Below are 18,265 nucleotides of genomic sequence, written 5' to 3' on the forward strand. Positions count from 1 at the left end.
ATCTCTCTCTTTTGTCTTATTTAATGCAAAAAACCTAAACTTGTACTTAAAGCCAGACTGTGTTTGGAAAGTATATATATTCTTCATTCATACTTGGATGATTTGTGAATCAGGTCTAGGGAATCTTATTTTACAGTTCAGATGTGAAGTCCTAAAGCATAATGACATGTCAAAATTTAAAGAGAAGACAACTTTCATTAATCAAATTCTACTTTTCATAAAAGTAATAAATGAGAACACAGTGTGTAAAATATTGAATTTATCATTTGACAGTGTTGTTTCTACCAGCCTTAACATTTTCTCCACCATTAATTAGCATTTGTCTATCATTATTTGTCAAGTCAGGTCGACATTTGATCATGTGTAAAGTTGCACTTGTAGTGGAGTTTGATATCCATGCTTATTTTAGCCACTTCTTTGCCCAAAGGAATGGAATTTTGCCTTTGTCCAGTCTTTCACAAAAAGAAACTGAAATTAAACTAAGCCTAATTAAGAAATGGAAAGGCTGGTCTCTGTTGAAATAACAGAATTGCTGGAAAATATCAGGAAATCTTTCCATAGCAACTTGTCAACAAATTTATCTTCTTTCTAAATTGGTTTATCTGATTTTCTGAATGTAAAACTAAGAAAACAATTTTTAAAAATACTATAAACTGAAAATTTGGTGATTAAACATGATATGATGTTCAGGAAGAACGAGGCTATGTAATTTTATTCTACAAATAAAAATGTCTTTGCCCAAAATTGTACTCAAATATCAGTGATTTCCTACTTAGTTGATAATAAATTATACTTGAATAACAATATAAATGCAGTGAGTATTTCTGAGTAAGAACTGTCCTCATTGTCACAAGTTTTGGTGTTGTCTTACACTTTTAAAAGCCCTTCATTTTGATTAAATTCATGCTTAGTGATCGTTTGTGGTAATGATGAGGTTATTATTTTGCCATTTAAATCCGGGGAAATGCTAATTTTCAGGTGACGGCTTATAGTTACAGTGTTTGCGAAGAAACAAGCATGTACTGTTTTCTTATTCTTTCTTATATCATTCACTAGCTTTGATTACACTTCATTCTTTCAAGTCATCCGAAAGGGGTAGAAACAGTCTTTTAGTGAGTAGTAGTAGAATGGCTGATACAGAACTTGATTTATGGAACTTAATTAACAAAGAATTAAAGAAAGAAAATATAATTGATGCCAATCAACATGGGTTCAGGAAAATGAATCATGTCAAAGTAACTTAATATCTCTTTTGATGAGATTAAATATTTAGCTGATAAAGATAATAGTGTTCATGTAATATGATTAGATTTCTGATTTCACATCACATGCCCTTTTGATTAAAAAACTTAAACAATATGCTATCAACACATTAAATGGATTAAACCCTGTTAATTAAGAGATCTTTATATCAAATTGCAAATGACTAATCATCAGTGAGTGGATGTTTCTGAAAAATTCTCCCGGAATTTGATTGTTCATCCCATGCTATTTTGTCAATGATCTAGAAAGCATAAAATGATCTCCAGTAAACTCTGCATATGTCAGCAAGCTGGAATAGTGTTAAGTGAACATAAAGACAGCTTACCCATCTAATGATGCTAGGCAATCTAGACTGGTCAATACCACCAACACAGATAAAAAAAGTGAGTTTTAATATTGAAAAAATCATGCATCTAGAAACAAGCAAGAATCCTGAAGAAGCAGGTATTCTGAAAAGGACTCAAGTGTCAGGCTAGAAAATTGTCTTCATACACATAATGAAAAAACTCTTAGTCTTTGAAATATGTTTTCCAGATGAGAAAAGCCTATTTAAGATGGCCTCTTGCCCATATTCAGTACCTGAACTGTGCCCAAAAATTATTTGGAAGTGGTCCAATTTGAATAGAACAAAAGCATACAGAGAGGTGTCTGATTGAGATGAGCGATCAATCATCTGCTAAGACTGCCAGACTCAGTGTGATAGCTAAAAGGACTAAGATTCTTGCACATGAAAATGAGACAATACTAATAGTAGCAGTACTTTATGACTGACTAACGTAACTAATGCTAATGATTCAGGAATAGTAAGCCTAGAATTGGTATATGTGCTTCAAGAAAGGTATTTATGAATAAGAAATGGTTCAGGGAAAATCCACAGTAGTGATTAAAGGACATAAAACCAATATAAAGGTATGTGAAGAGGTTAATCTATTTTATCTTAGCAAAAGAAGGTTAAGAGTGACTTGTTCACAGACTGAATATACATATATATTTATGGAGCAAAGTGTTGACAGCGGAGTGTTGTTCAGTTAATGAACAAGTGGATAATGATCCAATTAGTGGAAGCTGAAACTAGACAAATTCAAGTGACACAAAGCCATGTGTGGTGTATATATATATATATATATTTAATGAAGAGTTTAAAACAACTTTCAGAGCATAGTAATTGATTTTCTCTCCATGGCAATCACATAGCAATTCAAAATCAAATAGTTTTCTCAATCATATAGCTTCTTTCTACACTAGTTTGCTAGCATGGACATAGCTGTAATGTCTTCTGAACCACTACAAAGCCTTGTAGTTTGGATGATTTGCACTAATGTCTTTAACGAGGACTAGGTTTTCCTGCTGTGTTTTAATCACTGTACACTTCAGCATTTGAGCCAGAAGACAGGGATCATAGCATGCTATGAAGCACACTGGTTAGTGAGAGATCTCAGCAAAGAGGTATTACTAAGAGTATATGACACCTTAATGCCATTTTTATGGTGGTGTGGATTAATTTTGAGCTGAGTCAAATTATGTGTTTGATATAATTACAACTGAAATATTTTAATTCTTTTTCTTTTAGCAGACTCTAAACAAATCATTACAACTTACATCTTCCACTAGTAAAAAAGAATCCTAAAATCTTCTCACCATTAGTCTGTGTGCCTAGAAGAAATTTGCTCTGATTTATGGCTGAAGTTTCCAGCAGCTAATGTGATTCAAACAATAATCTCCCAGATTTGATTAATGTGCTTTTCTAGATGTATTTGCCCAGATACTACCTAATTCTAATTTTATGTAATAAGCAATAAGTAGACATGAGAGAGATTTTAAAACTAAGTATTATAAATGAATATGCTTATGCAGCATAAGAGCATGGAAAGTCTTCACAAAGTAAAATGAAATTCAATGACCAAATTACTTTAAAGTTTTATATTTGTATATATTCAAATTAAGGAAGTCCCTGCAAAGGAACAGAGATTCAGAAAGCTGTATGTGTCTGAAGTGAAATGTTCAGACCTTCTGAAGGTTGAAATTCCCAAGTTCTGGTTTCTAGAATAATTTTAACTATTTAGCACAAATACAGCAAATGTATTTATACTCCAATGTAGAAAAAAAGTTAAGATGAAAAAAAATCTATAACCAATGAAATTAGGACTAGAGTAAAAATAGAAATCAGCTTGGAGCACACAGCTAAAAGCAAGTCAAAATGTCACAAAACTTGCCTACCTCCCTGATAGCTGATCAAGAGACCTGATCATACACACATTCCAAACTTACTTTTTTAAGATCTGACAAAATACACATGAGGAAAGCAGACCTCATATGCAAGAAATGAAGAACGAAAGAAAAATCCTGGAATATAAAGACAGTATTTTAAGACTTAGCTTGGCTGGAATGATAAGGAAGTGGCAGGTAGGAGGATGGAAAATGTTCAGGACAATTTGATTGTGAAAAGATATTCTCAGTTTCTCTGATAGCTGTGAATAGTAAAGATGAGATGCGGTAATCGCATGATGCAGGCTACTCCATTCCTTCATACTGACAATACTGATGTATAAAGGTGAAATAGGGGCACAGTTTAACCACTTGCCCGTCTGCGCTTCATGTAAGTGTTTTAACATTTTGGTTTTATTGCCAATATGGTGTGCGGGGTCCATGTGTTCAATGTTCCTACTCCTTCTTTCAGTCACACCTAGATCATTTGCAGCTGTGAAGTGTTCCCAGGTCAGAGCTCTGGGTGTCTGTCCCAGCTGGGTCTTGAGTTTATATTGGGGTCAGTTTTCAGTGTCTGGGTTGGAATCCTCTTGGATTATAGCTTGCACAGACAGAAAGCCCAGGACATAAACTGAATGAAGCAACGGTTCCTCTAACACATCCCTCAACAGGATGGTCAGAGTCATACCAGCAAGTTCTCTTAGCCTCCAGAACTGAGGAATCGCATGCAAACCATTTATTGATCATGAGGGGCCCATGCAAAGTCCTGAGCAGGGAGGGCCTGGGGATCATTTGGCGAAGCGCTAATTGGGTAGATAGGCAGCACAGCAGGGATGCTCCTTATGGTCAAACACTGCAGTCAGCACTCAGGATTGGTCCCAGCCACTGCTTAATGCACAAGTGGAGATGTGGTTTCAGGGGACCAAGATCCTAGGACACTCCACTGTTTAACTTAAAGAAAAGTCTAAATGTAGTAGAAAAATTTTCACAGAAATGTAAGAATAAATTCATTTCCAACGTACTTCAGAACCTTGCAATCCTCACTTGAGCAGCAGTGATAGCATTAATTAAGAAAAAGAGTTTGTCATTTTACTCCGGTGCACATTAGCTTTGTCTATCTAATATTCCTAATGGATGTGTCTGTGTAAAGGCCCACAGATGGCTCCAGCAATGAGGAGGAGGAAAAGGAAAACACATAATCTCTAAATGTCAGAGAATAAAAGCCAGCTAAACAAACCAAACAAGATGCTGACAATTGACACTACCCTGCGGCAGGAAGCTAAACTCCTACCTTTGCAGTAAGATCATAATGCTTTTGTTGTTGTTGTTGTTATTGTTGATCACCCCAAGAAGAGAACTTTGCCAAGGAGGAAAGAAAGAAAGATCACTGTGAAGAGTGCCAAGCTACACAAAATAAATTCCAGTATTTTACTGACCAGAGTGCTTGGCTGTTGGCAGAGCATATAAGAGTAACTATTTGTGTAATTTAGGACTGGATGTTCTCAGAAAAGTACAATTTATGGGCTTCATTGAGGCACAGCCTACGAGTCATGATAAGTATAAGTGGTTAACAATCCCCATTACTACCTTGCCAAACAGCATTCAGTAAATGGTCATTGCATGTTTTTCTACCTGTTTACACCTTATTCAGTGAGATCAAGTCAACCTGAAGAGAGACATAGCAGGAAGAATAACAATTTGCCTTTGTAATGGTAGTGGAGGCTAGTAAAGCAGGGGTTTTAGGGGAATCTTGCATCCCCTAACAATTTTGGAGGGTAGTGCAATTCAGGATTCAGCATAATGTCACAATAGGACTCAAAATCCGGAAGGGGCATTCAGAGGTGTTTCAGATATTTGCTCTGCATTCTTCTCATGGCATTGCAGGAGCACACTCTGTTTCACCACATCATCTTCGGATGTGAAATGACTTAAGGTACTACAAGTGACTGCAAGTGACGCATCCATAATACTGTCTGCATGTGAAACATTTGCAGAGACTGTGCATTGAATATTCACTTTGGGAGTACTTTCTTATTTGTTCTCCTTAAGCCACAAAGAGTTCTTCAAATAATTGGTTACTTAGCTGCTTCCAATTATCTAAATGATTTTGTTTTATTGCCTTGAGTGCCAAGCTAATTATTATTAGAGATGTGAGAAAATATTTTATTTCCCAAATTGCAAATGGATTATATAAAATTCTGGTAAAAACAAATGGCTTCTGATAAATCTTCATTTGCAGTCACTTAGGAAAAAGAAAAAAAAAATACCACAAAACACAACCCCCCAAAACCTTGTATATTCATTGCTCCTGGGACTATAAACAGTCTTACAGGAACTACACAATTTTCAGTGTTCTTCCATAAAAATGGAACATATTGAACTACCAGAAAAACCCAATAAATATACCAGTCATTGGAATTATACATACCTGAGCAGGAGATACACAATTCTAAATTTTTTAAAGCAGCTAAACTAAATTATGCTTAAACTTTGACAACAGATACAATATATCTACATTGGAAACTAACTTGTCCCAAATACTACTGTACCCATACCCTTCATGAGTCCTTGAAGTGATGAATGCAATGCAAAAGCACTGTTGGGCACAATGTGGGATTGTGAAAAGTTTGCAGGCATCAAGAGTCCAAAGCAGCACAGACCTGACAATATTTATGTCTAAAAACCCTTTTCAAAATCCTGAAGACCTTCAGTGCATTTTGGGAACCCCAATGTCTTTGAAAACCTGCTTCTGATCTGCTCTGTGCCTCAGTTCCACATCATCAAAGCAAGATCAATACGCTTCTCTGCCCAATAACGGAGCTGTGATTATAAATGCTTCAAATATTGCAAAGATTGGAAATCTAAACTGACTAACAGATAACGGTCTTCGATTGCATACTAGACCCTCTGTTGTGAAAATGTATTGGATTAGGTGTACTAAAAAAATCTCTTTCCCTTCTTTCTTTTACCATAGCCTGGGGAGAACCTTTCACCAACTGGGGAAAATCTGTAGAATTGCTTAAATACTGACTTCCTTTTTGATGCAAAAAAGAAGCCAGTATCTAAAGCATATATTTTGGTATTACAGTTCATCTTGCGATTTCCCATGAGGAAATATTCTTCTATAGGTAGTTTTATTCTACAGGGCCTGTGACATGGCCAAAGGTAAACCCTTCATGTTCGGGATAAGTGAAAACTTTGGATATAGCATTCACCTGCTGCGTAACTTCTGGTGTCCTTCTAGAAGAGTCCCCGTCCCATCTGTTCATAAAACAGAGCAGAACAAACAGCAGCCTTGCCTACGTGCCACTTAAATGGCTTTCATTTAAAGATCATGGAAATTTTCAGCACTTTTCCAATGCCTTTGACATTTGGCAGGCTTTTAAGAAACAGAAGCAAACTTGAAAATCATTTTTGTTTTCTCTAAGTGAAAAACACGGTTGGCTTTGTTTAACTGTAAATATCATCAAGCCTCCTCCTTGCTGTGACATTCCTAATATGCTGTATTTCACTGAAGTTACATGTCACAGTCACATTTACTCTAATTCAAACACATTCACAAGCCAGGAATGCTATAAAAATTGGCTATTTTTCTCCTAGTGTAATGTCATAAATGTGAGCTCTTTCTTGGTGATATAGGGCTTTTTTTTCCTTTTTTTTTTCTTTCTTATATTACCAACTAAAATTTCATTTTCATTTAAGATGAAATATTGAAATACAGATTCTTCTATTTCTGGTAGAAAAAACTAACTAAAGGCCACATTATTATTCAAGCCATTAATTGGATTGCATTCTTGTTGATGCTTTAAAATAGAAGAACTTCACATGTTATCCCAGGAGGTGCAAGGAGCCTTAACCCATCCTTACAGCATCATGACTTTGAGTAACAGTGTGTGGACTTTGTCAGATCTTAATGCATTTAGGATTTTGGAGTTAAGCTCAAAATAAGTAAAATCACACTGTAGAATTTCTGACAGAAATATGAATAATATATTCCCTAGTTTACACATGAAAAAGCTGATCAGTAACAAAGGCCAATGTATACTTTCTACACATAAATGCCCTAAGACAAAAAGAATTGTCATGACAATGCAGACAAGACAATAACAAAGCACATATTATTTCAAGGGAACATTTGCTACTTAAAGGAAAATGAGGAAATTACCATTGTACAAAGAGAAAATATATGTGGAAAGGTTAGCAAAATATAGTCTCTGCTTAAATTACTTAGGACTTATGCCACTTAGTGTTGTTGGTTTTGGTGGTTTTTTTTTTCCCTAATAATCTCAATTATTTAGCCTTATTAGAATTATCAAGTGATGCTTTTTGTTTGAATAAAGATTACAATGTTAAAAGCTCAGAAAGGACTCAGGACAGTGTTTGTAGTGAAACAATTTTTTGTAATCTACTAAATTGTGAACACTGTGAACATACCTTCTCAGCCAGCACCGGTTACATCACCTTACATTACCCACATATGCCTATATAGAGGCATCTATGTCTCTTCCACAGAGTTCTCCTAGTTTAATTAGGACTGTGTCACAATCGTTTTCCAGTATCCAGTGACTACATTTTGACTCCCATACTCTCTGAATAGTATGCATCTCTTGCATGAAGAACAAGACTGCTTATTTCAGAATAAGAAAAAACAATGAGGTAAGAGAGAACAAATCTGAAATTTCTATTAGAAAGTGGGAATACAGTGACCCCCTTGGCTGTATTCTGCTTCTGAACTGAAATGCAAAATGACATCTGCTCTGGTAACAGAAAATACATTTGCATTTAATGGTGTAGTACTAGAATAAGAATGCACGATTTCTCCTCTCCCTGAGCTCTGTATACATTGTATTAGGCATTTCATACAATGATGTTCACTCCAGTACTAATTTTTGTCCTCATTTGCATATATCACAACTACTGAAATCAATGAAGTTAGGAAAATTGTATCTGTACCTGGAAAATGTCACTATTAGATAATATTGCCATATGTTGCCACTAAGTTGTCATCCTGCTCTACAGGACTTGAATGCTCTTTTTCCAGGGGAATTCAGAGCAGGTAAACTTCCCGTGTGAGGCACAGACTCTGAAATGGCAGTTCCCAAAAGAGTGCTCCAAGGCTGACTAGTTTCCATGTGGAAATGACAAGTTTCTTAGAATGCCTTTAAGAACCCATTGCATCTCATGGTACTTCAGATGATTTAATTGCTGTGTGTTAGAGCCGGGCTGATGAGGCCCTCTGAGAACTGGATAGTGAGTGATGATTTTCTTCCACAAGGAATTGTCTCTGGGGCAGTGCATGTAAAAAAATACCTTTGCTATCTGTTATCCTGCCAGGAAACAGCTATTGTGGCAAGGTACAAGATGAGTCAGTTTTACATCACGAAAAAAAATCCATCTTATCACACTGAAACTGCTCTTATTGACCGTTGTTTTAGTTTTTATCACTTGTTACATCAACATGAGAGATGTTTGCACTGACTTTGACTGTACTCAGCCCTTCTGTGCTACCATTCAATCAGGCATTTCAAAATGCCCTACAGCATTAGGGAAGTCCTTCGTCAGCCTCTCAGATATGAAGATGCTGTTTATGGCTTTTTTTCATAGGTGGGAGGGAACTTGTAATTGTGGATTTCTTTGTCCAGAAGTACTGAAAGCCCTGGTCAAAAGACAAGGGATATACAAATGTTCCCTTGTGAAAATCAGATCTAAGTCATCTGAAGCTAGCCTTGGCAGAAACTTAAGCACCTTACAGAAATGATTACGCAAAAGAAGCTCAACCTCATTGTTTACCCCAGCCACTCAGTAATAGTGGAATGGTACCCAAAACTCCTGACATGCTGGTAACTCGTTCTGCTTGCTAAATATCAGGCACCAATATTGCATTCCCTCTGTGAGCTCCTGATACAACATCTTTTCCAGCATATCCATTTGTAGTAAATTGCTTTGCCAGTACCTCTTCTTTTCTGATTGCACTGAGCATCTCCTTTTGAAATGTGTTTTGCCCTTAAATATGCCAGAGTATATACATGGCATCCTTCCAGGTGAGATTCAGTATTACATTTGGAAGGCATTTCTCATGAGATTCACTTTGGTTCCTGGGGGAAGGGCAGTTACAGACTGGTTTTTTTAAAGGTTTATCTCAGCTCTGTCTTGTCTGTTCTTGAGCATTATCTAAAATTTTGACAGTTTTCTGATAAATGCTGAGGCAATTAAAAATATTAATGATAGCATTAATGATTTTTACTTTTCCATCCCATTCTTAGACACATTTAAGTCAAACAGAATAACTTTTGATAGTGTGAAGTACATGAAATATTTTTTTGTTATTGTTTTGGGGTTTTTTTTCAGCCTATCTTTCTTCCATCTATTCTTTATTGAGTGGAGAGTACCCATCCATAACCTATAACCACTCTGAGCACAATCCCATGGTGTAGAGGCTTGGTTTTGATTAGGAAAGTGTTGATCTGCTCAGACTTGAACTACTTCCCTTAAGAAAACAAACAAATGAACAAAAAACCCCCCAGTGAAATGCTCATTCAGCCATCTATATATCTACAGTAAAGTCAGCATTTAGCAATCAGTTGTATTACTCCCCTTCATACAAATTATGCAGTTAACCAAGAATGTGATATTTGGTCCAATTTCTATTCAAATATGATGGGAAGCTTTTTATGTGTGAGTGTATATGTTTGTGTGAATTTTTCAGAGCCCTGGATTTGTTATCACTGTCATTGTACCTGAGATTATAAAAAAAAAAAATAAAAATCTTTGCAGAGTTTATAAGTAACAGCAGAAAGGAAACCAAGCAATATACTGATTTTCCTGGAAATAAGTTTTAGAATAGTACTCAAGGTCATCCTGTAAGTTTCAGGACAGGACAATATATGTTCAAGTAGAATTGTTATTTTGCAGAATTAAACACATGAATGTTATGGTGCAAAATTAAACATGTTCAAAACTAAAGCATTTGGAGATCTAGATGCTATCTGTTTTCTAGCTTAGTCATTTCAGTTTTCTTTATATCAGTGTCTATGAACGACAGCCTAGGTATTCCCTAGCTATTGTTTACACTTTTATACTAATATGATGTGTTTTGAACTTAGGTCAAAACCAGGAATTGTAGGTTTCAAGTAGGAATTATTAATGGTTCTAGACATCTAAGATTTAGGCTGAACATTATAGTAACTACATCCTTCTACATTTGGTCATTTGTAAGGTCTACCCTAAATCCTCTTGAATAGGATTCAGGTGGCTTCCTCATACAATGTGTTTCAACCCTTTAAAAAAAAATAAATCACATTCTCAAACAAGTGGGTGTCTAAATATCTCTGGCCTTGATCTAACTTTGAAGATGATAGCATCTTAAACATCACTATCACTATTATCGCTAATCATGTGATTGGAAGTCTGTATCACTTATCTATGTCTTCAGAAATAGGGCTCTAGCTGTATGGTTTCTAAGAAATTGCAGTTAATTTCTGAAAATTATACAGATTTACTGCTAGTTTGAGGGGTAGCAGAGGGCACAGAATAACTTCATTTGTAATCAGAGACAGGACACTTCATGGAATTCTCAGGCTTGGTTTATTTTATTATTATTTCAGTACAAAAGGAACCACAAATTTACAAATGCATAAACAAGATCCGCACCTGAATATGAATTAACTTGTAAGGAGTCCTGTGCCGACATGAGTAGCCAGCTTTCAATTTCAGAGGCAGCATTGCTATTTCTGCTTGAGACAGCTGTATCCTTTAGAGACAAACAGAACAGAAAAAAAAGCCCAGAGCACCCAAAATACTGAAGCACCATCATTTTGGAAAATCATTAAGAAATGTGAAATTCCAGATGCCTGGAAGAGAACAAAGCCTTAAGATGCAAAGAATGTCAAAAATAAAGTGAATGTTTTCCCTGGAATGTCTTCTTAATCCCTTAATTCACAAAGAAGCTTATTGGGATCTTTAGGTAATAAACCTTTTTCTGCCATTATCATAACTGTTATCAATAGTACACCTTCACTAAGAGTGCAAAATTAGAAGCTGTGGGGTTACATTCCTATTCCTTGGTACTGCAGGGAAGCACAGAAGTCAGAGTTCACTCTGGTGGATGTTTTCTGTTTCTTCTCAGACAGTGGGTCACTACTTGCTCTTATCAGTTCATGGTCAGCTAAAGGGAGCTGAGTGTTTACTGCTGGTTACAGTTCAACATGTACTACAGCTCATTGTGCTTTTGGCTCATCCTGCCATCCTTTTCCAAGGGATTTTTGTCCAAAAATAGGCTTCACAAGCAGGGTTTGCTATGTTCACATCTTTATTACCCTCACTTGTCTGTGAAATCTTACCTGTATGCATAAGATCAGCCCTTGCGTTGACATAAATTGAAATAAATTAAATTGCTTGTACAAGCTGGGTTACACACTGAGGAAGGGTGGGTAGAATCAGTGTTTGCTTTCTGGGTACCCTTGTTTCTTAAGGGAAGAAGCAATATAGAAAAAAAATATCAGAAAAATAAAAAAAAATCTGAAAAATCACTGCCCTCAATTATGTCATGAATTGTTTTGCTTTGTGGTAGCTGCATCAATGATTGGTGAGATGTTACATTTAACTCATGTAAATACTTCAGGTCCAGAGTGTTTTAATGAAGCTCAGTTAATTTGTTGAATATTATTTTCTGAAATTTCTTGGAAATTGTCACCTGGCTATTTGCATAAAACATGCTTGGACCAAGATTTAAACTCATTCCAAGGATATTGTTCTTGTGTCGCTTAGAAATTATTATATCATGCCTTCTAACTTTTGTTTACAACATTTGACTACTAACTGCACCAAATATCATTATGAGGCTGTCTGGATTATGATGGCAGATGTCAGCATTTCACAGTGAAGTCATTCCTCCAAGTATTAAACCTTGCTAATCTTACTAAAGATAGCTCATAAACTAGATTACTGAGTGTCTGGATTAGCAGTAACAACTGTGAAACAAAGAGGGATTTATGAAAAAGTAACAGAGTCCAATGAGATTATAATGGCACATTTGGTGGATCTGACAGTGTTGCAAATAGAGGTAGGAGAGAACTGAAAAAATTATTATTATTTTCAGGTTTATATCAAGATTGTGTCTCAGTAAATTTGAGCCATGTTAACTGAAAGAAGGAACTCTCTTGAATTCTTCCACCAAAACCTTTGACCAAGACCCAGACCCTATTAGTTTAATGTGAAAAAGAATAGAGCTGACTTTCTGTTTTGATTTGGCAACTCTCTATAATTCTTTCTTTTGGCACAGGCTGGATTTGGAAATACTGAAATACCACCAGAAAGGCAGCAAATGCAATAATTCCTGCAGTATTCAAAGAAAGAAAAAGATAGAACTTTCCAGATGGGCTTTCTAGGAGAAATTATTCCTAAGAATAGGGTCTATGTAAAAGTACCTGTTGCAAACCTCTGAAAATAAAATATTTCCTTCATGAAACCTTTCTCTTTGTTTCTCCATTTCTTATTAACATTTCTTGTATAAATTCAGCAAAAGAAAGCTTTCACAAAGGTCATCGTTTCAAGGTCACAAATGTTTCGGTGAAATTTATTCAGTGCAAGTCAGACAGTTTAATATACTTTAAGTTCTAGGATTCCAAGGACATCTAATAAGGTTCTCAAGGAAATGTGGAAAAGCTGCCTGAAAAATACAGGGTAACACATGAAAAGATGTTACTTTATAAGATAATTCTAATGTCTAAATGGTGGTAAAATCATACTCTAAGAAGGTTTTTTATTATGTGTTTTGTGTTACTGACACTGTTACGTGAGTTCAGTAATTTGCTGTCAGGTTGAGTGGAACAAAATTCCCTGTGAGGCCATTTTAGCCCTCCAACCCCTTTGAATGCAAGAGTAATGTGTGGAAAGAAAGATCATATTGGTGTTTCACTGAATAACATCTCACATCCATTATATGCCAGGGGGAAAAAAGGGGAAAAAAAAGAATTAGAAGGTTTAATTTTAATGTGTTTCTTGTGAAATAAATAAGGCCAAAGACAAAGAACATGAAAATATTACCGTTCTAGAACAAAGTGAGAATATTAATAAAAAGAAATTGGACAGTTCAGTAATAAACAGCACAGTAGATCACCACTAAAAATTAGCATAATTGACAGCTGGCATGTTCAATTTGTCAAAGTGGTAGGAGGCACAGCAGACTTTTGTAGGCAGTAGTGGGGTTCAGTTCTTAGTCCCTTGAATATGATCAATGATTCTCTCAAAAATCCTGGCTGTAGATAATCACAAACGAAAGCCATTAGAGATATTTTTTAGCTGCTTATAGAAATAGAAAGGGCTGCATATTAATTTACCATGCTCTTTCATTAGTTTTGTGTCATTTGTTTCATTAGTCATCTGCTGTTTCACACTGATGTCAATGACACAAAACTAATTTCTGGCTAAATTGTACTGGTGAATTGCACCCCATTACAGGAATAATTCCATTGTGCTCATTTGTATTTGGAATGAATGCTTACATCAAAGCTGTTGGCTCTAACCACTTCATCCATAACACCTCCTCTGTGAAAAAGGAAACATTTACTATGAAGGTTAGATGGTATCTGAACCGGATTTTGAAAGTCAAACTGTGAGTACTCAGGTCCCTTTGTAGTTCTGGCTGTAAGTGCCTTCCTGAATGTATCCCTAGTATGTGATTTACGCAGGCATCCCTCAATGTTCTTCTAATGTAGATATGTACAGAGGATATGACAGTCGAAATCATTAAAAAAACAAACAAATAAACAAACCAGAAAGCCGGCCCTGAAAAATTCTGCTTGCCAGCAGAGTATAAAGAAAGTAAATTACCACACCTGGATATAAATCTTGATGTCAGGCCTCAGTTAGTGGGTTAATGAGTCTATGGATGTTCCCCTCCTATTTTTCTTTGGAGGGGAAGCATTCATTTTGTTTAAAGTCCTTTCTGTAGGCTTTTGCAGATAAATTCTCCTTTTGAGGGCTTCAGGTCCTACGAATTTGATGGGAATTCTTTTATCCAATGACAACATGGCACTTTCATGATATAGCATAACTAGTTCCAGAAGGAGACCTTTATCCTTAATGCTACCTAGAAAGTTTTCCTAACGTCAGGTCTTTGAAAAAGGTGATGCAAGAAAGGCAAAAATAATATTCTATACTGCAAGAAAAAAAAATGTTTTGAGAGTAAATTGTAGGGAAAGAAATCCAGTTCCAAAAAATCAGAACTTTCTCCATAACACCGCAAAATTCACACTTATAAACTAGATCTGAAAGAAGTGCTTTATATGAAATGAACAAGTGACACAAAATCTAGCCTGAGACCTCCAGCTGAGACTGAATGGCCACAATCACCTCCTCTTATTTTCCTTCTATTATGTACTTAGAAAATGTGCAGTATGCTACTGTGTAGTAGGAGAAAGAAAATACTGTATCGTTTATGTTTGCTCTTCACTTCTACTTACATTTGATTAAACAATTTTTTTTAAAAGGGGAGAAATATTTTTTAGTCGCACAGAATGACTGCTCTTTATTCTTTAGATGTGGACAAAAATCAGGGATTATTCTTCTGTGCTCCCAGAATTGTTGGTTTGGGTAGCTGCTATCAAAAGGAGTCTGGTACTTTTCCAGTCTAAAGCAAACTGACAGAGCAAATGACAATGTCTTAAAAGGAGAAAGGTACTTCATTCTGAAATGCATAGTACAAAATGACATGTTGTGACATATTGAAAGATGTCTAGCAGGCACATTTTTAATCAGCTTGCTGGTAACCTTTGACCACTGCCGTGAGTGGCTCGCAGGTAAGCAAATTCTGAAGCCCACCACTGTGCTCTGTGTGAAGTTACGCTGCGCTGTGACTGATCTGCTAAAATAGTGCATTATGCCGTTCTGTGTCAGGGGTTCAGAGCTGTGCTAGGAAGGGCAGGTTTTGTCTCTCCCCATGTTTGTAAGGTTAAGATGCTGTTCCTGCATAGGTCACTTACTGCTTCTGCCTCAGCCATAGCTCCTTATTGTTGGACAAGTCTTAAGAGAAAAAATTATGAAATGTTATAAATGCAATCATCCACATATGAATGCGGATTCAAGAATAGGTTTATTTAGTTTTCAGGAAGTTATGTTTCATCCTGGCTGAGATGTGACTCTTTAAAATGGTATGAGAAATAGGAATTAAGTACAGGGACTTGGGTGGCATTAAAATGGTGACAGGCTCTTGTAATTAGGTTTCTGTTCACTTTTTGCTCAGGAAGTCCAAGCAGAACATGAGGCTGAACAATGAATCAAATCTAAGCGTGCGTTTGAGGATCTCGTATGATGCTACCACATGCTAATAATGGCAAGAACTACAAGAACCCCTCTGAGTCAGAGAGTTTGTTTTCATTCTTAACTTTCTTAATGTTGGGAAGTCACAGGACAAAATTAATCTGGAGTTTATCTCCACTCACTTCAGTGAAGTTAAATCAGGTGATACATTTGCTCCACTCTCTTGAGACACTGCTGTACTCGATGTACTTTGCTTTGTGTATGACAGAGAGAAGCCTGATGGTATGTGGATGATGAAGTTTAATATGGTTATCAGAAGGTCCTTTAATGACTATAATAATTCCCAGATCCTGAGGTTGTCAAGCTAACTGCTTTGCTTTCCTTTAATTATAACTAATGATCATTCTGGAGACAGAAAGGGAGAACTAAAATACAGGAAGAGAAAGATGAGTTACTAGGAGGGACTTCATATGACCTTATACTGCTATAAACAATTAAAAACCCCAATCATTTTGTTTGATTAGATGGTTTACACTCATTCTGTTCCAACATGAGCTACTTTCTGATCATAGCATTAATCATCTTATTTAAGTGAACATTAATCTAACATCTCTTCATTATGAAAAATGTTAGCAGAGACAAATTTGTCTCAGTGATCAGACCAGTGACCTTTCTCATTTTTGTGAGAGTAATAATTAAAGAGAGATCTTTTCTACTTTTTATACTGAATTTCCAATCTCAACAATTGTGGAGGCAGAGCATCAGACCCTTCAAAATAAGAAAATGAACATTTTTCTGCAGCAGCCTGCTTTTGTTATGAAATGAAAGAGCAATATGAACGCCTCAGAATCCTTCTGTTTCACACAGGACAATTACTGCAGTTTGAAGTCATTTTACAGGAATTACAAAACATAGTAAGTTACTATGAAAACACCCATTCTTGTGTATACAAGTTTGCATGTAAAATAATAAAATAATCAGTGAAACCCTTTATTCAGAATCTGCTTGCGTTTTCGGGTTTTGTAGAGCTTTACATTTTGTTTGCTTTGTTTATTTTTGTTTTGTTTTGACTATCTACACAAAAAAAGAATTACATACGGTGAGTCTTAGCCATTGCTCTTTTTCAACAACTATACATCAAACACTTCAATTTAATGGACATTTAATAAAAGAAGAGGATTAATGCTTTCAGAATTTTGGTTTAATATGCAAATGGGATGTCATTTTGCTCAAGCACCAACTGTTGCTATGGCCATGCAGCTAAGGTAGGAAAAATGTCTTTTTAAACAACAAAATGGACCTTAAAACTTAATGTTGTGGTATTAAGTTGAATTGCAACATCCAGCAAAAAAAAAAATTCAAATGTCTGATGTCTAAGGTTCTTCTTTCTAGTGTAACTTTAGGAAAACCTCATACTGCAATTCAGGAAATACTAATTTATGTGAAGACATTTGGAGCTGTCTTCTACCTTAGTCACTGAGAAACCATCTGAGGAGCTTACAATAGGTAAAGAAATTCTAATAAAAGACTTACCAAAGATGTAAAATCATCCAGTTTAAGGTCATCCTCTGGTTTTGTCATAAGCCTTGTACAAGAGCAGGTGCCTTTATGTCTCACTTTAGGGGCACGCAAGCTTACTGGACAGGCAGTGAAAGAAATGGGGAGCTTCATTCTCTGTGCTGGTGGGGTGCAGGAGGTATGCTATCGCCACTGGCTTTTTTTGCATAGGAACAAACGGCTCTGACAAAAGGTCTTGAACAAAAGGTCTTTACATTAAGGGGTTTTGCCTCTTATTTAAGCTGTTAGCAGTCACCTGATTTATTCTGACTGAAAAGGGTTAGAGGAGAGATCACAGCAGCAGCTCAGAGGTAGATGAGGCAAAGCTACAGCCAAAAGCTGTGTGTCCCCAGTTTTAAACCTAGTCTGCAGAGCATCATCAAAATAGTTGCACTATTCTCTATGAATAGATTAGGTAAAAAGACAGTTCCATGACCTCACCCATTTCACAGAACAGACAGTGAAATACTAGCTGTATCTCTTGCCCTCCTTTCATTTGTCTTTCTTTTGTTTGAGAGTTGAACTGTTACATTATTCTGTATGAAGAAATATTTTTGTTTTCCTCATTGCAAGGCTTGGAATAAGTCCTTGGGATTATTTCACTTCCCTACTAAAAACCTAGATTATACTTGACATGATACAAAAAAGAAAATTGAACAAAAAAACTAGGAAATAAGAGCAGCAAAGAATCTGACTCCTCTGGACCACACCACTGCCACCAAGTAGGTGTAAAACATACAGTAGCATTTGCACCTACCAAGAGATTGTGCAAGCAGCAGAGCCACAGACAGACAGGTTTAGATGTTTTATTTCTTACTATTTTTCGTTGTCTTCTGCCTGGAGTGACTAGAATGATAACATCACAAACAAGGAAATGAAGGAATCTGTTTTTATTAAGGTTAGTTAACATCACATAACTTATTTGGTTTCAGTAATAATTAATTCCAACACCAAATGAAAGGATACGTATTCATTGAATATA

At 36.0% G+C, this 18,265-nt stretch overlaps 1 long non-coding RNA gene across 5 annotated transcripts in view; it reads left to right on the forward strand.

The window, feature by feature from the left end:
- LOC138684460 (uncharacterized) overlaps positions 1-12,934 on the forward strand; it is a 44,663-nt gene extending 31,729 nt beyond the window's left edge. For all 5 annotated transcript variants that reach the window (XR_011323736.1, XR_011323734.1, XR_011323735.1 and 2 more), the window contains 3 exons: positions 4,619-4,766; positions 8,025-8,124; positions 12,749-12,934. This is a non-coding gene — a long non-coding RNA (uncharacterized lncRNA). The remainder of the gene's footprint in view (positions 1-4,618; positions 4,767-8,024; positions 8,125-12,748) is intronic.
- Positions 12,935-18,265: the final 5,331 nt, after the last annotated feature.

The sequence above is a fragment of the Haliaeetus albicilla genome, chromosome 2 (genome assembly GCF_947461875.1).
Source record: "Haliaeetus albicilla chromosome 2, bHalAlb1.1, whole genome shotgun sequence".
In the NCBI taxonomy this organism is placed as follows: Eukaryota; Metazoa; Chordata; class Aves; order Accipitriformes; family Accipitridae; genus Haliaeetus; species Haliaeetus albicilla.